General features: G+C 45.7%; 1 protein-coding gene across 5 annotated transcripts in view; it reads right to left on the bottom strand.

Moving 5' to 3' along the window:
• Positions 1-20,227, bottom strand: part of NMNAT3 (nicotinamide nucleotide adenylyltransferase 3) — a 93,310-nt gene extending 73,083 nt beyond the window's left edge. For all 5 annotated transcript variants that reach the window (XM_054595616.1, XM_054595619.1, XM_054595615.1 and 2 more), the window contains exon 1: positions 19,997-20,227. The gene's annotated coding sequence lies outside the window, so the exon portion shown is untranslated. The remainder of the gene's footprint in view (positions 1-19,996) is intronic.
• Positions 20,228-22,752: the final 2,525 nt, after the last annotated feature.

The raw sequence follows: 22,752 nt of genomic DNA on the forward strand, positions 1-22,752 counted from the left end.
TCTGGAATATCCCCAATCCATGTGAATGTTTCATAGGTGAGACCCTTTGGGCAGGAATCCCACCTACCTCTCTTCCTCCCATGGCTTGGGGCATGAGAACCCAATTAGCTGAAAAGTGAGGCTTCAGCAAGTTAACCTGTAGATAAAAATGAAGTTAACGTCAAACCAAGGGGATGATTTAAATGCAAATATTGCATCCCTGCTGACCCATGAGAAACCCAGTGACTGGCAGATGTGCCCACTTCCCAGCAGGCTGAGAGGAATGGCAACTGGGTTACAGAGTGAAAGAATAAATAGAGATAAACTTGCTTACTAGGCTCGCAAACACTTCATTAATAACACTGACCTCCTTTTAATGCTGAAAGCATCTGTGTGCCCTTCAGTACTTTGTATAATATCACAAAAATAAGATGCAAAGTAGTAAACACATTGGGGTCCTGATTATGGTACAGAGGCACGCCGAATTTAAGACAGAAGCAAAATCATGAAGTCTCAGGTCAATTTTGCTTTTCACTTGAGAACTTGGCAGGCCTACCTCATGGTCTGCCCCTTAGTTCATCACAAAAATGAACATGGACACAGAGCATCCAAAAAGCCCCGTTGGCCGGGGAATGTATTATGAAATTTATTTTATCAATGACTGGTAACTGTGCCTTTTGAAAGGCAAATTTTAAAATTGTGTCAAACTCCTTCACTGCCATTAATAATCCCTTCAGTGCCCTTGCAGGTGGTTGCTCCATCATCCCATATACCAAAGGGTTGCAGGTCTGACTCCCAGTCAGGGCATACACCTAAGTTGCTGGTTTGATCTCAAGTTGAGGAACATACAGGAGGCAACCAATGGATATTTCCATCTCAAATCGATGTTTTCTTCTCTCTCTCTCTCTCTCCCCCTTTCTCTTTCTAAAATCAATAAAAACATATCCTCAGGTGAGGGTTTTTTAAAAAATCCCTTCAGCAAACATCAATCAGCACCTGTTAAGTGTCAGGCAGTATGAAGCCAGGAACGAGGGAGACAGAAGTGTCAGCCACATTCCTGCCTAGTGGGCTCACCTGTCTGTGCTGGGGAGAGGCAGATGGGCTAACCAATGTTCACCACCCAGTGCCATAAGAACTGGCATAAATGGAAACAGAGGGAGCCTGAGTACACAGAGGAGGGCCCCCAGCCCAGCCAGGCTGAGGGAGGAATGCCAAGGGGGTATGGAAGGGGTTCCAGGAGGAAGTAACATTAAGTTTTGTGTGTTGAAGGATGAATAGGATTAGACAGGTAAATGAGTTAGGAAGGGAAAACAGCATTTGTGAAGCCTGTGAATGTGGAAGGTCACGGGGCATGTCAGGGCTGTAAGAGGGTCAAGAGAACAGCCAGGATTGTGGGAGGATAACAGGATCCTCCGGGGTTGCCAAGAGTCTTGTGTTCCATGTTAAGGTCAACTTGATCCTGATGGTGGTGGCTGGTGAGCCCTGCATAGTTTTACGCAGGGGGGTGATCAATTCACAAGTGATTGCCCGAGGGTCTCCTGAACAGCTGAGCAATACCAGAGGACACCTTTCTTTATTCACTGCTTCTGAGGCAACTGCAACTTAAAAGCCTCATTAGCAGGCAGGACTTCAACAAACAACTAAGCCTGCCTTTGCTTCCATAATGCCCTCTCTGTGAGGCCACAGCTACTTTCAATTGCATTCTAATTTCAAGAAGTGATAAACAAAGCTCATGTTTCCATTTACAAGTTTTTGATTACCAGCCAAGCATTGTAGCTGCAAATTACCCATTTTCTGTTATAATTATTTTTACTTCTCTAGATGAAGACAAAAAGGAAGCACTTTTAAATGACCAAAGTGCTTGAGCCACAGAGGGAGGGAAGAATTAAGCACTGCTACATCTTCCACCAACAGCATGATGATAGCAAGAATTTGCAAAATGAAATGCAAGCTTGCAGGCTGTGTTAGACCAGGCCTAGAGAGGTGACTTCGCCCACCGCCATCAGTTTACCTAAAACATGGCCCAGGCTGCCGCTAACCAGGGAAGAGCTCGGCTGGCGGCAGAATTGCTGCAGTGAAGGCTCTCATGAATGGCTCCTTGAAAACCGGCTGCTTCAGGTGACAGGCTTGTGCTCTTGGGCACTAACTCTTGCTTTTTCTGCTTGTAGGAGAAAATTTTTAAAGATGAGGCGGTTGCTAACTCAGATGCATCCAAGCACCTGAAATGTCTGGTCACGTTACGATTGGAACTTTGCAAGGTTCTAGCCGTACTAACTGGGGCTGTGGACCCCTCACCTAAACAGGACTGCACAGGGTTGTGTCCGGCTGCCTTCCCGTCCTGGTGGGGCATGACCGAGGTGGGTGTGAGGAAGAGCCTTGGGAATGGATGGGAGGCAATGGATTCAGGTTGCTAACGGAAGTGAGGAAGAGGCTGCCATGCAGAGATGCATGGTTATCAGCAGCTTCAGGTCCCACTTAATTTGTACATAACATTAATTGACAGAGGAGCATGTACATGAGAATGCAGTGGCACTGTGACTTTGAAGGTGCTGTTGGTGGCTTTGTTTTGAGACTGTAGCTCAGACAAGCTAACCAGTTTTATTGGGATGAATTGTTCATCAAGAAACTGAACCAATCATCCGAATTCCTAACACATTCCATGTGGGGTTGCACTCAGTCCTTGGAACAAGTATACAGCAGACACAGTGCCTGCTTTCAAGGCAGCCTCTCCAGGTTTGGGGTGGGGGTGGGGTTAGACAGAAAAAACCACAAGCAGCTACTTAAATGTTTAAATGCCATTTGTGGTCAAAAAACCAAAAACAAAACAATTATCACTGTAGCTGTGGAAGGTCTAAATACGGCTCTCTTTTCACATTTTAAACCCTCATGGATGATAATAATAAATCACAATCATAACAAATCGATAAACAGTAACAATGACAATAGCTAAGATTACTTAGTGTACTGTGGACTAAGTGCTTTGTAGGTCTACTAACTCATATCTTGGCAGCACCTATACTGTGCCTGTTATTATAATGTGTGTTATCTCTAATCTTTGCAAATACTGTGCTGCGAAGTATTGGCACCCTGTTTCTGATGAGAACACTGGAGCCCAGGGCTCTGAAGCTCAGGGCCCCACCAGGGACACAGCACAAAGAAATACAGCTCAAGGACAACCTCCTGTCTGATCGTAAAGGCCTAAACACTTCCCCTCCCCCCACTGCCTGGGAGACACAGAAGCCAAGAGGGGTTCAGAATGTCCCTCCACCCAAGCCCCAGGCTCTTTGGTATTCCAGATGGCTCATTCGCTTTTGCAGGAAACACAGATGTAGTCAGCATATTAACCATCCTTTAGACATTGATCATAAATTCCTTCCTCAAGAGTAAATTGTTCTCCTTCCTGGGTATCTCAAGATCCTTGCCTAAGAGAAAGGTAAGGGCAGGTTAACGGGCAGGCCTTCTTCTCTCAATGGCATAGGCAAGGGGGCCTACACTCAGAGTTCAGCGGGGGGTGGGTGTGTGTGTGTGTGTGTGTGTGTGTGTGTGTGTCCGTGCCCTGTGGGGAGTACGCTGGGGCTGTGTTGGGGTGTGTCCAGGGGTGTCATATGGGAAGGTGCATGTGCTACAGGGGGTGCTGTGAGGGCTTCTGTCGGGGGAGACTGCCCTGGAGGGGTTTGCTGGAGAATGAGTCTATTGGGTGTCTCATGGCGAGGTGTGTGCTATGGATGTGAGGGGCCAAGGGTGGGTGACAGAAGGGCTCTGCTGCTCTGTGTAGAAGAAGTCGTGCTGTGCGAGGGGATGTTTCATGGGGGATATGCTGTGGGGGTATATCGTGGGGAGGGGCCATGGTAGTATATTACGGGGGGGTTGCACCGTGACAGTGTGACTTAGGTTTGTGGCACAGAGGGTGTTGTGGGGTTGTGCTGTAGGGTGTATTATGGGGGAGTGTGGTGAGGATATGTTGTGGGGGTACGATGTGGGGTTATGCTGTGGGGTGTGTCATGGGTGGGAAGTGAGGGTTTGCTGAAGGCAGGGAGGGCCATGCAGGCCAGAGAGGTGCCACAGGTCCCCAGTCTGTGCTGTGGGAGCCTCAGAGAGCCCATGACCAGGCTCTTGCTCACTGCACCTGCCTGATCCCCAGGATGCTAAACTCATGCCTTAGCACCCCACTTCCCCTCCAGCCACAACCCCTGGGCCCAGTGAGACACTGGGGTGGCATGTTCTGGAGTTTTCCTGGTTGGAAGAGCCTAAGAAGCCCCCTCTACTCCTCCCCCACGCGCATCAGCCTTTCTGTGGCAGCGTCCAGTGGTATTTGCAGGTCACATCTAACACAGACTCTTCACAGCTCCACCCAGGGCTCGCTGCCAGGGTGACCCAACCAGGGAACCTCCAGGACACCGCACAGATGAAGGAAGGAGTGCCCTTGGCTTTCTCCTCTGTCCCAGCCCAGCAGCCTCCCTTAAGGACCCCCTACTCCTCTCCTGCTCACCCCTCTGATCCTCCAGCCTGTCTGTCTTGTGCAGGAGCCGCCCTGGCAAGACCCACTGCAGCGGCGAATGCTGGAGGATGCAGGCATGCAGCTAGAAACTCTCGTCTGTTGTTTTGAATGTGTATGCCATTTTCACCCAATATTTATTACAAAAGACTCTCAAATAGGCTGCAAACTTGAATTTTAAAATGAGCACCTAGATATCTCCCACTTAGAGTCTACCATTAATATTTTATTATGCTTGTTTTGTCATGTATCTATCCCTCTATCCATTCATCAATCCAGCTTATTTTTTGATGCTCTTCAAAGTAAGTTGCAGACAGTGTTGCACTTCTCCCTAAAGGCTTCAGCAAGCATATTGCTAACTGGAGTTCAATATTTGTTTAGCATTCTTTTCCCCTCTTCTTTTGATCAGACAATGGAATGCACAAATCTTGAGGACAACAGTCAACGAATTCTGACAAAGGCGTGTACCCCTGTGACTCCAAACCCTATAAGATACAGACCATTCCATCACCCCAGAAAGTTCCCTCGTGTCCCTTCCCACTCCATCTCACTGTCCCCCTTCCCTCAGGCAAACACTGTTCTAAATTTTTCCACCATAGACTAGTTTTGCTTATTTTAGAACTCAAAAGAGAAATGGAGTCATACAGTGGATAGTCTTCTGCGTCTGGCTTTCACTTAGCATGATGTCCCTGAGATTCATCCAGGTGGTGTGTGCATCAGTATAGCATGTTCCTTTTCATTGCTGAGTATTCCATTCTTTAGCAATACTACAGTTTACCTGTTCTCTTTCTGATGATTTCTTTTTTAAAAAGTGAAGAGTATCACCTAATTGAGGCTATCTGTAATGAAGTCACCCTCCCTTGTATTCCGAGCTATTTCTCTTGTGGGGAGGTCAGGCATTCTCAGGGTTAGCGTGGCCCTGCCTGTTTCACGGGGAAGATGAAGAACAGGAACAGTGTATTCCATCACCTTTGTGTGTATGTGGGGGTGGGGGGGGGGGGGGGGGGAAGCACAGTTCTAGAGCAGAGACTCCCAAAGTTTGATAAGATGAAAGATGATTCTAGGAAAGAACTTTAATGTTTATTTTATAGGTATATCCCATATCTGGTCTGTGGCGTTTTCCTCCATGAAGGGGATAGTTTGCTTTTTAAAGAAATTTATTTATGTGACAAAAACTTTATTTAAAGAAATACTAAATGGAGGGAGATTAAGATGTGGAAAAATTCACTAGACTTTTATGCAGATGACTCAGGAGTGGGAAACATTACCTAGATGCACATTAAATTCACCTGAGAGCTTCAAAAACACCCGTGCATGGCTCCCACCTCCAGAGCCTCTCATACAACTGGCTGAGGTGTTATCTAGGCATCAACAGGTTTAAAAAGCTCCTCAGGTGATTCTAACGTGCAGCTGGGATAAAAAACGGTCTGGAAAGCCATGGTTCTCTAAGCGCGGTCCCTGGACTGGAAGCATTAACATCACCTGGGCACTTGTTAGACATGCAAATTCTTAGGCCCAACCCCAGACCTTCTGAATCAGAGATGGGGACTGGCGCCCAGCAACCTGGGGCTTCACAAAAATCTCCAGGTGGGTCTGATGCAGCTCAAGTTTAAGAACCACTGCTCAAAGGACAGGTGAGAAAAGCCCTATAAACAGCCCTTGGCCAGCTCCCAGGACCAGTCTGCACCATCATGGTATCAGTCCAGCTAGGGTCAGCCAGCTCTGCCGGACCTGACCACGGGACACTCTTCTCTCTGGGACCGAGAAGGTGGGTGCAGGCCGGGTGGCAAGCAGCCGCTGACCCATTACAAAGGCAATGCCATCCTTGGGTCCACTGTGTCTTAACCTCAATTAATACACAAACCAGTTAATCGGCCCCCGGAAAATCCAGTGTTCACTATAATTTTATTTTTGCCACGATTTTTGATTATCACTGACCTCCTTCCACTCCATTACCCTTGTTAATTGAGAATTGACTATGCAGTTAAAATGAATGTTTCCTCCACTAACAGAGCTGTACCAGATTCATCTTCAAGTCCCTCGCAGCTCAAAAAATGTGATGAGTCTTCGGATACATTGATCTGATACAATTCATTTCACCAAGAATTCATGAAATTACCACTCAGAGGTCACCTATTATGTGTTCATATGTCCAAAGGCTTACAGGAAAAAAATAGAATTTTAGTTGAAGAATAACATTGTATTTAGAGAGCTAAACCAGTGCTTGGCCAAGTCTGGCCTCTTGGTTAGATGCTCAACATAGCTTACAGATTTGGCAAAGTCCTTGAAAATACTGAGAAGATAAGGTAAGAATGAACACTTGGGGGCTGCTCCCCTTCACTGGCTGGCTATTTCAATGAGGAAAAATGCAAAGAAAGAGAAGGCTAATGGGAGACTGAGAAATTTGTTTATCGATTCCTATGCTAAGTCTGAAAAATAAACTTTCATATAAAACCCCAAAAGATGACAGAATCTGGCAAAGAAAATCCACTAGGGAATCTGAAGTGACAAATGGAATTCCTATTAAATAGTATGTACCATGAGGTGATGTGTGACAAAATACCATGGTCCTTTTCTATCATAGAACGGCAAAGGAATAATGCCACCACGAAGGACAAGTCAGCTCACCCGTGGACAGTCACACACTGCAGGAAATCTCTCAGTGATCGGGCATCAGAAAAGACCCAGCCAGTTATCTCTTGGCTGCTTCACTCAGGACTGACAAGCAACAGCTGGAGGAGAGAGCCAGAATCAGGTCTGAAGACCCGACTTGCTGCCCCTCGGAGGGCCTTCCCACCGGGCCCCGTCACCCCCTCCTCCTCTGCCCCCCGGCTCAGCGCCTCCACTGTGACCATCTGTCTGGGGGCCTCTGGAGCGTACAGCTGTGTCTAATTCAGCCGAAGACTGAGTACCTCTTAAGGGCTCACTGATGACTTTAAAAAAAGGCAACTTTTTATTATAAAAAATTACAAAATACAGAAAAAACTGGAGAAAATAATATAATGAACTGTTACAGAGAGGTCTCTAAGCAATCATTAACAACTTTCACCTTGTTATTTCACCTTTTTTCCCCTGGAAGTATATTAAAGTGCATTATAAACAACATGACATTTTACCACTAATACTTCAAAAATAAAGGACACATTCTAAAATGGGGGCACTTTCTTACTTATCCATAATAACCATGATCACACCTGACAAAATTAACAAAAATTCCTCAATATCACCTAATACCAATCTAAATGTCTGTGTTATGTCTTTTCAGGAAATAAAATATCAATACTGCTGCAATCATCCTGAGGGAGAAAGCGGATGCGGATGCCCCCACAAGGACCCCAGGAATGTGCCCCATCCCCGTCCCACCTTGGGCTCCATCATTCCCAGAGGCACAGGAAGGTGGGAGGGGGCACACCCTCTGGAGGCTTGGGGATCCCGGCTCCCACAGGCCCACCGCATCCAAACACAGCCCATGCCCCGCCCAGTCAGCCTGTGGGTGGGTCATGTCTCCTTTCCCACTCAATGACCAGTTTTGACCAGGAAGCTGGATCTGGAGTCAGACAAACCTAGCTTGTCGTCCCAGTTCTGCCACGGACCAGCTGTTGGACCTTGAGCAGTTGCTTAATCTCTTGGAGTCTGTTTGCTCCTCTGTAATAGGGGAATAAGGCCCACCTCAGAGGGCTGTCATGAAGTCTGAATGAGATAGGGACACAGGCTCCGTCACAGAGCACCCACCATACTGCTTGGGCCATAACAAGCTCCCTGAAGTTTAGCTGCTGACACTTGGGGTGGTGGTAATGATCTGTAAGACTATAAGGGAAGCCAAAGACATGAGGGTGAGCGAGGGCCAGGCAGAGACAGGCCCGCCTCCTGGCGGATCTCTCAGGCAGCCTTTTCCTGACTCCTGCTTCCTCGATGGAGGATGGTGCTGCCAGACAAGAACTGAAGAATGGGAGGGGACAGTCCATTTTGTGGACTATCAGGCAGAATGATTCCCTTTGGCCACCCTCGTGGCCATCTGGTGTCTCCTCCTGGCTTCTTATGAGCCCTGACTCTCACCTCAGAGTCCCCGGACACCTGCCACCAGCTACTCTCCCTTGCTGTGTCAACAATCACCACTGTCGCCCACCACCATCACTGTGCACCACCAATACTACTGTTTATTATGCATCTATCATGTTCCAGGAGCTTTGCTGGGTGATTTTCAGTCATTGGCTCCCTGATTCCACACTCCAATCTTTTGAGAAAGGGCTGATTATCCCCCTTTACAGATGTATTAGTTTCCTGTTGCTGTTGTAACAAATGATCCCAAACTTAGCTTAAAAAGAAACAGACATTTTATTATCTTACAGTTGTGGAGGTCAGAAGTCTACAAGGGGTCTCACGGGACTAAAAGAGAGGTGTTGACAAGGCTGTGTTCCTTTCTGGAGGTTTTAGGGAAGAATCCATTTCTTGCCTTCCCAGCTTCAGTACTGCCACATTCCTTGGCTCACGCCCTCTTCCGTCTTTCAAGCCAGCATGGCTGGTCCAGTCTTTCTCACACTGCATTACTCTGACTCTCCTGCCTTCTTTCACTTATAAGGACCCTTGTGATTCCATCGGTCCTACATGGATAATCCAAGATAATTTTAAGGTCAGCTGATTAGCAGCCTTAATTCCATTTGCAACCTTAATTTCCCCATTCTATGTAACCTGACAAAATCATAGGTTCCAGGGAGTGGGATGTGGACAATTTTGGAGAGTCATTATTCTGTCCACCAAAACAGGTGAGGAGACTGAAGCTCAGACAGGCAATGGGGCTTACTCAAGGTCACACAGCTATTAAGTGGCACTAAATTCAGAAGTCAGATTATGAGGACTCCAGCCTAGCTCTGCTCTTGCTTTTTCACCATGTCACCCTGGGCAGCTCACTTAATCTTGCTGGCCTGTTTCCTCACCTATGAAATAAATCGGTTATCTAAATGCTCTTTTAAGATTTATTTTAGCAGCCAGTCCATGACTGTCTGAGGATCTGGGCTTTTCCTTATGTGGATCAGAAAGCCCAGGACCCCATGAAACCCTTGGCTGGTCCGTCCACACTGACCGAGGCTCAAATACTGACTATGAAAGGGAAGGAAGCAGACTTGGTGAAGGCATGGACATCCTCCTGGCAGGACTTTTTCAAGACTCTGGTCCAGGGGGCCATAGAGACATGGACTTAAGGGCGCCTGACTGCCTCCCTCCAACCCCTTCCCAGCACATTGCACAAATCTTAAATCAGCTGTTTTGTGTTTTCCTCCCAATCCCCAGCTTAGAAGGCAGTAAGGATTAGGTTAATTTGTACAATGGAAAGAAAAGCAGAGAGTGGGAAAATCATGCAGTAAAGATACAGGTATATGCAGGCTTGTTTTTTGAGAGTCCCCAAACCACAGCAGAAAAAAGCTCCTCTTTTTTGTTTCTGAATGTACTTTTTATTACAGAAATTTTCAAACATATACAAAACTAGAGAGATTAGCACAGTGAGCCATTTCTTAACTTATATGCTTACCACCTCCAATTCAGTTACCCTTCACAGTCTGGAATTCAAATTTTAAGCCACCATCTGTTCAGTCATGCATCCCTTTGTTTTGAAAACTACTCTGCCACCGCTCCTTACGATCCGGGAAGATTTGTCAATCAAAATGGCCAGGAAACTTTCTGGAAAATGTGATTGGTCCAGGAGTGAACATATGTCCTTACAGGACAAATAAGAGGCCCTTTTCAATATGGGTGTGGACAACAGAGTGTCTTCTTCTGAAATCAAGAGCGATAAACTTCACATAAACCTGCAGTTGGCATCATCTCGACCTCAGAAAGTGAAGTCAACATAGGGGTAGGAATAGATGAAAGAGAGAGAAGGTGAGATCCCTACTGCAGTCACTGAGCACCCAAGTCCAGCTGTGCCTGAGACACTGAAACTTCTCTATGACAGCCATATTCCTAGTTTTGCATAACCTTGTTTGAGCGAAGCTTCTAGTCCTTAAAACAAAAAAACTCCTGAACATACACCATGACAGAAAGCTTTCTTTAAAGCAATAAGCACAACTGTCAACCTTTCTTGTGGAAGTTTATGTTTGCCCTTTTAATTGAACAAAAACCGAATCTATATTCCTTAAGAAATACATTTCCTAACAAAAACAGTAAAAGTTTGTGATTTACAAATACTTCCTCAACCACAGAAGAATTCTATTCTTATCAGGACAGGAACTCATCGATGGTATCTTAGTGCTGTGTGATGACTACCACTCACACCTTCCCAGCAACCTCTGATGGTGCTACTTTTGGAGAAAACAAGCTATCAGAGGGGTGATCCTGGGCTTACCAGGGAGACTGCAAAAAACCCCAAAAACCAAAAACCGAAAACAAAACAAAAAAACAAAAACTGGGCTTTGGGCCTGGACCCATGAAACCAAACAGAGCAGGGTAGGACGGATTCCAGTTTCAGTGACAGATGAAGAAGGAACCACACAGGCCAGAAGTAACTAGCCAAAGAGATGTAGTTACAAATGAAACTAAAGGAGGTGGAGAACAGGCCACTTAGAAACATGTAGTCAGTCACCTCCCCTTGCTCTTCCTTCTCCCTCCTCTGCACAGGCCTCCTCTGTACAGTGCGGACACAGAGCTCCATGTCCCAGGCAGTTTAAACATGAGCCACCATGGCCGCAGTCCGTGACCTCTGGGAGGCCATGGTCCGGTGAGAGGAGGCACGGTAAGTACAGGATGGAACGAGATGTGGGGCACTATGGAAGAGGATCCACATAACTGGCTGAAGCTCTTGAGGAAAGCCTTCTAGTTTATTTTCTCACATGAAAGATGGCACATGGAAAGATGGTATTCACTGCAGCAGTGTTTGTAATAGCAAAAGACTGCAAACAGTCTGAGCCAACATCTAAATGCCACTGAATGGGAGATGCACAGTGAGCCCTGCCTTGCAAAGCCCAGTCAACTCCCAGAACTGTGAAAGAGAATAATTAAATAATTGTTTTCTTTTAAGTTCCTTAGTGTTGAGAAGTAGTTCTTGGTTTGTACTCTTGTCTTACATTTGGTTTTCCAAGATGGAAGCTTTCTGATAAGCTTAGAACAGTTTACCTATGATCCCAAGAAAGTAGCAGAAATGACCTGGGAGGAACAAGTATTTAGTTGTCATGGTGAAAAGAGAAATAGTCTAGAACAAGTGAAACCTGTTGACTCTGGGTGCCTCTACGTGACCCGCAAGAGGCACCATTCAGCAGGCTGCCTGACGCAAAGGTCTGGGCTCCAAAGAGAGTGTGTGATGGAGATGAGGATATAGGAGGAGCATATGTAAAGGTAAGAGTTAAAAACCAGTGGCAGGGATGAAATCGTCCAGGTGGAATGAACAAACAAGAGGAGTCAAGGGAAGAACCCTGGGGATGTGCTACTGAAAATGCCAGCAGAGGAAAGGCTGCAGATGGAGAAATCAAAGAAGAAAATAGATGGGAAGAAGAAAATTCCAAAAGGTGGGCATGGTCAGATATATCACATGTTGCAGAGAAGATATGAACAGAAAAAGACCAAAAGATTTGGCAGTATGGAGGTCACTAGTGACCTATAGCGGAGCAGTCTCCCAGAAGGTAGGGAAAAAAAATCTCTGTGTATTCCTGCTAATGCAACGTACTTCAACCAAACTTTATGAGGCCTAATAGCAAATAATTTTGGACAGCATGCTTGATCTTTTCAACAACAGTGGAGGAAAAAAGGAAGAAAGGAAACAATAAAACACACAATAGAAGGGGAAAGGGAAGGGAGACAAACTGAATATTGACAAGTTGAATAACTACATCTGCATGACAGGTGACAAAAGGCAAAGGTGATCAAACCGACTGCCTCTTGAATTCATACTTTTTTTTTTTTTTTTTTTTTTGGTAGAGTGACCAGGAATGATTCTTTTATTGACCGTTCACAGCAATGACAAGGACAGGTAAGAAGGAGTGTGTGAGCACAGGATATCCATAGGCTCCACTTGGGGAGCCACTCCTGCTGAACTGTGGTGGCTGGGCACTCAGTGGAGGAGGCAGCTCCGGATCAGTGAGTGATGCCTGCCGTGTGCACAGGACCCGGGGACAGGGCCTGAACACCAGGTATTCGCCATCTCATTCTTTATAGAATGCATTTTGAACCACAGCTTAAAAGGAAATGGCCTCATTTCTCTAAAACATCAGGATCATGAATCCTTTCTACACAAATTCTAAAATGTCCATAATTCAAAGCATATAAACTTTAGCCAATAAACCCCATTGAGCTTGCTACACGAACAATTTTAAATCATTCCTGGTAAGTCCTTCATTTATAGTGACAAATATTCTAATAGACTTAATAATAATAACTACATGGAGAATGTTTCTAGACTCGGCATTATGCCCTCAAACTCCTGTCATTATTCCTCCTCTGCACAGGAAATAAACAAGCATATAAAATGGATTGGGACCCACAAAACTATAGAGTGAATTAAGTTGAAATGTCAGCAGAACCATCTTGTACGCCTCAATTGTGAATAGATATTTTGATGAAGAGCTTACTAAATCTTTAATTGGAGATGGAGTGTTACGGTATAAAGACAATGACTACAAAGCATTTATCACAGCGCCTAAAGCCATCACTGCAGAAATTCTCTCCCATCCTCTGGTATTATTGTCAGTATGGTGAATCCAGTATTAATATTAAAACATGGCACTGGATACAAATGAAGTTAAATGTTTTCTCCCAATGAATTTTTCTGTTCAGATCATCTTAATGTACTTGAAAAATAAGAGAAAAAAATCAAGCTATAACAAAGGGGGATACATTGCCACAATAAAGATTAATCTTATTATACACTCAGGTCCTCTTTTAAAGTGTTGGGTTTCAAACCGCATGGCTGCAGAACATTAGCTTTCGGCCAATTCAATCAAATATTGGTAGTCCATCCCAATTCACAGGGAAAGAATATGGTAATATTTTTCTTATTAAAGTTTCCCATGATTTTTCATAAGCTTTTGGTGTTGGTTAGTACTTAATACAGTCTTCAATTTAGTACAAATGGATTTCTGATTCAGCACTGAATGATGGTCACTTTCGTTTCAGTATACCAATAACGTCCATGGTGTTTGGGGAAGAACGCTATGGCAGACATTGTCAGTGCTATGCCCTGAGCACTCGGGCCTCACCGTTTGAGAGGAGCCAGCTTGACTTCCACATGCCAGCATCTGTAACCCTTTGCTCTGGTGTTTCACCTGGCGACTGGAAGCTGCCACAAGTCCTGGAGAATTCATTCCCCCAGGAGCAGTGCTCAACCAGGGAGGGACATCAATGACGTAAACACACCCAGCCCCATGAGATGGCTAGCTCTGGATGGGCGTTCTACACCGGCTGCCGGAGACCCCAAGCGGGTGTAAGTTCCAGTGGCCCAAACAGGTGACCTGCTTGATGGTGCGCTCCTCTGACTTATGATTCTTGCGAGAGTTTCCTGGGATCTCCTCCCAAATAAACCACGCAGACTCAAATCCTTGTCTCAGATCAAGATGCGTCATGATTTCCCAACGTCTGGCCAATCGAATGAGTTTGAGAGCTGATGTTTTAGGACATGCCACTGGCTATGCACTAGGCAGCAGAGGACACACAGGCACAGGGCTGGCACAGGAGAGCTGGCATTAAGAACATACAAAGCAGTCCCTGAGGTACTGAGTACCGAGGCCTGAGCAGGACAAGAAGCCAGAGTGATGTGGGCTTCCCCAGGCAAATGCTGACATGTGGTGTGGTGTGGTGTGGTGTGTGTGTGTGTATGTATGTTGGGGGAACAGAGGTTGCTGAATCCTCACCAACGAGGCCACCAAAGGTTGCAAACCCAATCCATCCGCAACCCCACCCCTGGGAACCTGGTGGGAAACAAGGACGAGATAGGCTGGCAGAGGACTATGAGACTACAGGAAAGGAAGGGGCAGTTGCCTTCTTCATCTTAAAAACCCTGAGAATCTGAGTGTCCAGGGCCAGAGTGAGCATGTCTACAGGCCATTCAGCCGGCAGACCTACAGGATACATATTCCTCTACCGGAGACGTGGAGCCAGGCAGCGAAGCCTGGCTTCAGAAATTGTTGATTGAAAGATTTAATCGGAAGAAGGCCACAAATGCTGTGCTCTTAAAACTGCAAACAGCAGAAATATCATTATTTGACTTGGCTCATTTGAGGATTTTTTCAAAGTTATAGGAGTAATAAAATAAAACAGAAAGTTTGAAATATGTAAAAATGTTACTCATAGTTCCACTGTTCAAATGCAACTCTTGTCCCCTTTGAGGCTTCCCTCGCAGATTTATTATTATGAATGCATCTTAATGTAATGGCATTCTGTTCACTGAGCTTGTAACAACTTCCTATATTGTTAATTTCATATTTTTAAATACTGCATAATATTCCATAAACCTGGTGTTCTGTAATTTGACTATCTTCCTATACTGTATATTCAGGTCACTTCTAAGCTTTCACTGTTATAAAAAACAATGCATCTTTATACAGTAGCTCTTTTCACTTTTCAAATGATTTTCTTAAGACAGAATCCCAGAAAGAAGCCAAAGGATAGTAGCATTTTAGTGACACCTGAAACTGGCAGCCCTCCTCCTTTTATCTGCAGTCATTTGATTATTCATAAAATATAAAGTGAGTAACAGACATTGGCATCTTTTTTGCACAAAAACACACTAAAGCGATAATAACCAAACGCATCATAAAAATTACATAAAAGAAGGCCTGATGCAAGAATTAAAAAGCAAAGCAGTATTTGACACTAAGTAAAGGGTTCATGCCATAAACACCTATATCTGATCTTTAATTGAAAATATGGAAGTCAATAATTTCAGGTTAGATTCCTATACACTAATTCATGTAACTGGCATTCTGTCCTCAAGATCACCGGCTCATAGGGAAACATCTAGCCTTTTAAAGTCTGCTCTTTACCTGGCTTGGTGTGATCCCCGTACTGACACTGACACTGACATTCTCTATGCAACCTTTTGGGCCCCAAATGGGGTTCGTTTGCATCACTTGTTTTCACCGTTCTTCCCCTCCCCAACTGCAAATCCTTTTCAGCGAACAGACTGGCTGACAGCAGAACTGATGGCTGCGGTTAGTATGCAATTAGGCTGAACAGGTTGGTCAGCCTTGGTCCATGCTCCTCTCTTCTGAACACCTGACTAGGTGGGATCAAGGCATTAAATCCCCACACATCTGCCTTTAATTTGTTAACTCTGCTTCTGCAAGTCAGTTCCAGCACTCCTACCTGGGTTCTCTCCTGCCTTGACAGTTCATCTTATAAGAGAAAGCAAGGGAGAGGGGGCTGATGGACGGGGGAAGGCAGGAAGACTGGCTGTAACTTAAAAACATCTTAGGAGCTCTAAGAAGCTCCAGGTTGACGGATGGAAACATTTATGCCTAAGAACTCAAAAGCCTTGTGGATTTCTGCACAGAGATGCCAGTTCCCTTCCTTTGCTTCAAGGAAGATGGCAGCTCAACTCCCACCTGAGTTCTACATCTGAGACTGGTGGGGATCAAAGATGTATTTTGTCAACAGCTCTGGCCACACAGATAAAATAACTCTCTAATCATATTCAGTCATGGAAAGAGAATGTTTCTTGGGGCTGTTTGGATCATATCTTATTTAAAACCAGCCTTTTAGTGTTATTTTCTCCTTGTTCTCAATGGAACTGAATGGGATTGAAGGCAGGGGTGGTGTCCTTCTGGGGACAGCTGGTTCCTCACGAGGGCTGTGCTGGGATGGCACGGCTCTGCCTGCAGACAGGTGTTCCTGCCCTCTGGACAACAGCAGTCAGCTTTGCCCTTCTCTCAAATGGCAGGTCACTAGCCACAATGTGATAAAATCTATGCTGGAACCGCACCCGGATGTACCCAGGGGGATCAAAGAAGGAAGAAGCAAATAGGCTCTCAGGCGGAGGCCTCAGGAGAGGTAATTCCAGAGCAGCTGGAGAAGGGCATGCCTGGCAAGGTCCCCACTGGGACTACAGGAGGGGAGCAGCCCTGGCCAGAGGCAGGGACAGCAGGGAGGCAGACGTGCAATGAGATTTTCACTGGGCAGGAGGCCAGACCCAGAGGTGGCATGCCTGGGTAGAAAGAGAAGACAGCTCTCATTTCCAGAAGACACTGCCCACCTCATCCAGGCACTTTCACCCCACAACCTATCACTGAGAACCTCAGATTCCCCTGAAGCTGATTTCTCCAGATTCGCACAAGCAATAGAATGCCTTTCTATTCCTAAATCCTAGATTGGCGCTGTGGGTCTATATGCATATGAGAGACAATGATGAGGAAATCATGAGTCCACTGTGGTTTGTTAAACACCACCATGCAGTACTGCACTGCTAAAACATTGGGGCTGTCATCCTGAGGCCTGCCCTGCAAAATGGGATCTGTCTGTCTTCACCAGGGAACAATGATAAACGAGCAAAGACAGACACTGGGCAGGACAAGCCACTTTATTTAAGAGCTTCGACAGCCTAAAGTGGTTTAACATAGATACATGGATGATTTATCTAGATGATAAAATACCTGAACTTAAAAGGCACATAAATTATAATTTTGCGGTGTTTTTTTCCTTTTAAGATTTCACATAGTCAAGTGCTTTAAGTAATGAATGAAATGCACATAAAGTTGACTTCATTTCACACATCTGTAGTGTCTGGTTAGTGTCTGTAGAGAGCCTTTGCTTCCCGATAGGACAGGTTCAGAATCAATACCACCCATCTGTGCCTGTGGCCTTTCATCCCAGTGGAGATCATTGGGAGGATTAATAAATATAATGACAGCATCTGTTATTGACTGAGCACTTACTATACTATGTGCTGTGCACTAAGAATAGCATTTCATATATTTATATATGAGCATTACTTAATACTTTTAACAGCCTTATGAATTAGGTACAATGATTCTCATTTTACAGATGCCAAAACTGAACTTTAGGGAGCTTCTGTGACATACACAAGGTCGCACAGATAATTTTATCTGACTCCAAAGCTGTGGTGTTCACCAAAGGTTGCATAAATGAAAATGCTTGGCCCTTAGCAGGCACTCAGAAACACTCGTGATCTTTCCCTACCTTCATACTCATTTCTTTTAACATTCATTATGGGCTCAGTACTCTGCTGGACATAGGACTTACAGAACTGGAGTCTAAGCTCCTAGACTACTCTCAGGCATTTATGAGAGTGGGGGTCAGGGGCAGGTCCTTGAAGAAGATCCATACTCAGTTGTGGGTTTGAGACACAACCAGGATAAGACAATTTTAGATCCTTTTCAACACCTTGTTTTACCCCATGATTTCTGCTGTGTTTCCTTTGGCCTGAGTCTTGAGGTCTTCTGACAGCGAAGCTGCCCAGGAGGCTCTTTATCATGCAGAACACCCCTTTTCTCCTGACTGGCTGATGCTTTCTGGTAAAACCACTCCAACAGATAACCGCCTCCCCTGCTTAATCACCCTGCACAGTCCCCCGGAGCCATCTCTCACTCCCTCCTCTTGCCCTCCTCCAGCCTTGTTTCACCAGTTTTTGCCCAGAATAAGGAATGTCTTATTCTGGGCAAATAGCAGCTGTTCCTAACAATAGCAGCAGCAGTAGCAGTAACTTCCTACACATTTGGGCACTGCTCTATGTATTTTACTTACATTAACTCATTAAATCCCCATAGTAACCCTCTAAGTAGGCACTATTTTTATTCCTATTTTAGTTCATGTAGGGAAGAGGGAAGGAATTAATATTTCTTCGGGGCAAACTATATGCCAAACACTGTGTTCAGCTTCCACAATCAGACCATAAGTGACCAGTCCAGGGTCATTCACAGAGCTGGGAAGTAATGAAGAAGAATTTGATCCCACCGTCTGTGACTGCCCAGCCTAGAGCTCCTCTTTCCAAGTCTGGCACTGCTGGGGTCTGCAAGGGGAAGCAAAGACTGTTCTTTCTCCCTCTCCTTCCTGTACCATTCTGTTAATATCAGTTTGTTTGTTTGTTTGTTTTTTACCTCCACCTACAAATGGCGCCACACTGGTCACACTGCTGTCGTAACTGTGCTCCCCCACTCGCTGAGCCTCCCAGGCACTTTTCATGGTGAAAAACCTGTCTACACCAACAATGTAACAGAGCCAAAGAAGGGACTGGGATCTTTCAAGGGAATAAAGTACACCAAACAGGTGATAGGCGTTTCCTGAAGCCCAAAACTCTCTCCTAAATCCCTGAGGTTTCAAGATCTCAGGGGTCCACTGTGAGGTGATTTTTGGACAGTTTTAGGGGGTGAAGCTATTAATAAAAGTAAGGAAGTAACTGCTGTTCGGGGGAGGGGTGTGAGCCTTATGTTTTGATGGAGCTCAGGTAGCTGGCAGTAACCGATGAGGCTTTCTGGGACATGGGCATCTGGCTGGCAGCAGAGGGGCTTTCCCAGGCAAGGTCAGAGGGCCAGACCCCCTCCTCTGGGCTCCTAGAGCACCAAACACACTAGGCTGGAACGCAGTGTACTTCAGTTGGCCCACCCTACGTGAGCTTCAGGAGGGCAGGGCCCATGTCTGATTACTCTTTCAATGCTCAGAACCAGTGTAAAGTGAGCACTACTTACATGTTTCCAGAATGAATGACCAAACCAGTCATCATTTTAGAGAACAGGCTGTTTGAGAGATGCAGACAAGGAAACAGGACTCAAAGAGAGGGAAGTGAGTTTGCTCAGAGACAGCTCAACATCCTGCTCCATCCATAAAGGTCTTCCCCTTGACTTTGCTTACTGTACCCCTAATACTGCCAAGTCATTTACACTGCACTTCTCTCAATCATGAGTGAGTAGGAACAGTCCCATTTTACAGAGGAGAAAGTTAAGGAACTTTCTTTCACTCCAGTTTTTTACAGGCCAGCCCCACTGACCTTCCTGTCCTTAAACGGGTCACATTCTCTCTCAACGAAACAGTGTTTGCTCTGTTTTCTCCACCCTGGAACTCTTCACTTCACAGAGAAATTTCAACTCCGGAGTCCTTTACAGATGGGACCACTTGTTAAATGCCCTCCCAGCACCCTGCAGTTTCTAGCCTAACAGCGTTTGCCAGTTTTAACTTCTACATTTGAGTGGAGTTTGCCCGCCAGACTGTGAGCTCCACGGCGTCACGCACCACGTGCGTTTGTCCACAGCTGTGTGTCCCCAACACAGGCCAGTGGCGGGCGGGCAGGCACTCGGTGGCACACTATAAGAATCTGTGTAATACTTATTTGTATCTGCTGAATGCTAAAGGTGGGATTCAAAGTCACGTCTGCCGACCTCGGGTTAGAAACACATGAGTAATGGAGTTAGTCTGACAACGCTAAGGCAGAATGCTCGTCGCGAAACGGTAGAGGAGCGTTCTGGGGTCTGTCTGACCCGGGACCTGCTGTCAGTCTCCGCACCCTGCCGCCACCTGTCGCCCAGGCGTCCAGGTTTCAGCGGGCTCCCGCGAAGGCAAAGGCGGGCTGACCAGGGCGGCCCTGGCTGCGCTTACCTGCGCGTCCCGTGGCTCCTCCGAGGCGCTTGGCGAGCCTTGGGGAACTTCCGGGGACTGGGACATCGGCAGGGCAGAACCAGGGCTCTCGGCCCGCGCAGGGCCCTGCACCCCAGCACCTGGAGGGGAGAGAGCCTGGTTTCGGAACACAAGGGCCCCTTCAGCGGGACAGCCCCGCGACTAGCCCGCGGCACCCCAGCGCTGGGGGGCGGGCCTAAGGCGATCTTGACCCCGCGCACCGCAAGCTGCCCGCTGTGGGCGGAGTCACAGGAAAACTTAACTCTAAGCCCCACCCCCTCAATGGGGGCAAGTTGTAAAGAGACCTGGATCTGCTGCCCGCCCCTTCGCCCTAAGCCTCGCCCACTCGTCCCATTCGTCACTGCTACCTGAGCATTGTATTCCCCGTTTTATATCCCATTTTATTTCTTATTTAATTTAATTTTACTTTATTTAAAAAAATCAAATTAAAAATATGTATTAAAGTAATGCATGAACACTTTTTACAAAATAGAATTTTCTAAATGTTCTTGTAAAGAAAGCAACAGGCCCTTTTCTCTTGCTTTTCACACACAGCCTTTTATAGCAGCTCCTCCATTTAGTTCTTCTGGTGGTCACCCCCTTGTTGCTTAAAAAAATAAGCTTACATGGCGATTTCTTGATTTATCTATTGACTTTCTGCCATGTTAGATGAGGATTTACTCTCTCTCTCTGTGCCCCTGCCTCCCTTCTCCTGACAAATTTACACCTCTGTTCTCAAGTCCTGCCCTGGTGAGTTCTGAGACCTCAAACCGAGAGTGGATGAAGGTTTCCTGGGACCTGAGGATTATAAAATGGTGAGGGAAGGAGGAAAGAAAGGCCATTTTAGAAAGCTCTACAGAATTAAGCCTCGAAAATGAGCATTTATTTATAATAAGAAAAGCAATCATAACAAAATCTGGGGGTGTGGAGATCCAAGTACCTATCCTCTGAGATCTTCTTAGGTAATTTACTTCCTGAATCTGCTTCCCTAGTGTGACCTGGCTTTCTCTCCCCATCCAAGACCCTTCATAAATCCCAGCCCTGTCAGGGATGATGGGGTGAAGATCAAGATTCATCAATCCGTGCCAATAGGATTTTCTGATGGAGCGAATTGGAGTGTGCAAACAAAAACAGAGACATCAAGGGTTTTGTCAAGGTTTTGTGATTGTTGTACACATAATACCCAGCTTTTTCTGGTATTGGTGACAAATTGTTAGTATGGAGAGTGTTTTATAGAGCTGGCTCTGGACGCCTGCCTGTTCAGCAGATTCTCACAGTGCTGCCATGAGGTTGGCTGGGGAGGCACACTGTCCCCACTTTTAGGAGGCCCATACTTGTTCCTGTTGTATCAGCACAGGGGGTACATGGCTAGCACGCAATAAATGCCCAGGTGAAGGTGCTGGTTCATTCCTCCCCACTCACACTGAAGAAGCAATGACCATGCCCTCTCTGAAACCCCTTCTTTCAGAGAGTTTAGCCTTTCCCCTTCTTTTTGTCAACAAGAATTTGCTGTCACCAATCTAATGTCAACAGGAGTCCCCAATCTGGAGTGTAGAAAAAAGAGAAACTTTATTTAGGTTAACAGTTTACAAACTTAGGAAAGGGAGGCTCAAATGGAAGAGGAAAGTGCACTGTGCCCAAAGGAGAGACTAGATTCTATAGAGAAAATTCCTGCTCTTCTTCACAATTGGTCTATTTTTATTCAAATAAGGAATCCAAGTTTGCGCAGTCTGATTGGTTCAAATAGTGCTGTCCTGATTGGGTGGCTTCTCACATTCGGATTGGTTGTTAAGGAGTCACCCTGACTGGTCAGTATCCTTGCAAATGAGGATGTAGCCACTCAGTCCCAATTGGATGAGGCAGGTCTTGGCTCATTGGGTGAAAGATGATTCCAGGAACTCCTCTATAAGGTTAACTTAGATGTCAGGAACACAATGCAGAGTGCGTGAAAGGCCTCTGCAGCAGTGACTGTTAGACTCTGGTTATGGATTTGGACCCAATAGCCACAAGGAGTCCTTCCTGACAGATATATTCCTTCTCAAGGTTTGCATTTTGCTCTGCTTCCCTTTTCTTATGCTCATTCTCTGTCTCATTCCCTTGTCTAACTCCTGAGGATCAGGGACTTCGGAGTAACTCCAACTTAGGATGTGACATTTGTCTCAACAAGGTGACCTCAGGCAAAGTCATTTTATGTCTTCAAGCCTCATTGTCTTTCTCTGAAACTGGACCTAACAACCTCTACCTCTTGGGGTAGGATTAAGTGGCTTAGCATCTATATGTACAGGGATAATAATTTTTTTTTCATTTTTAAAACTTCTTTAACAACTCAGAAAATTTTAAATATTGGTCAAATTTATTGTTCTTTTCATTGCCTCTGGATTGTGTATCATACCCAGACCATTCTCATTCTGAGATTTAAAAAAATTCAAGGATAATTATCTTTGGATGTTCTCTTATTGATAACTCAGTTTGTCTCCAAGCGGAGTGGGAGGCTTGTGAAAAAGATTAAGGACTTCTAAGAATCTGTGTGTAGTATGTTGAATTAAAATCAAGGGCCAGTTCACTCTGAGCCTGGGCCCTGATCTGGGGAAGGAGAGGCTGGACACAAGGATGCTTCTTTCCTTGGACTGTGAAGACTAACTAAAATTCCGTCTAGGAGGAAGCCTGCCTTCCTGGGCACAAAATACTGTCTCTTAGTGGTGGGAGGTAAGAATAATGGTTACACTTTACCTTATTTA

The sequence above is a fragment of the Pteronotus mesoamericanus genome, unplaced genomic scaffold, assembly GCF_021234165.1.
Source record: "Pteronotus mesoamericanus isolate MK-2021 breed Mesoamerican mustached bat unplaced genomic scaffold, CSHL_Meso_final scaffold_54, whole genome shotgun sequence".
Classification (NCBI taxonomy): Eukaryota; Metazoa; Chordata; class Mammalia; order Chiroptera; family Mormoopidae; genus Pteronotus; species Pteronotus mesoamericanus.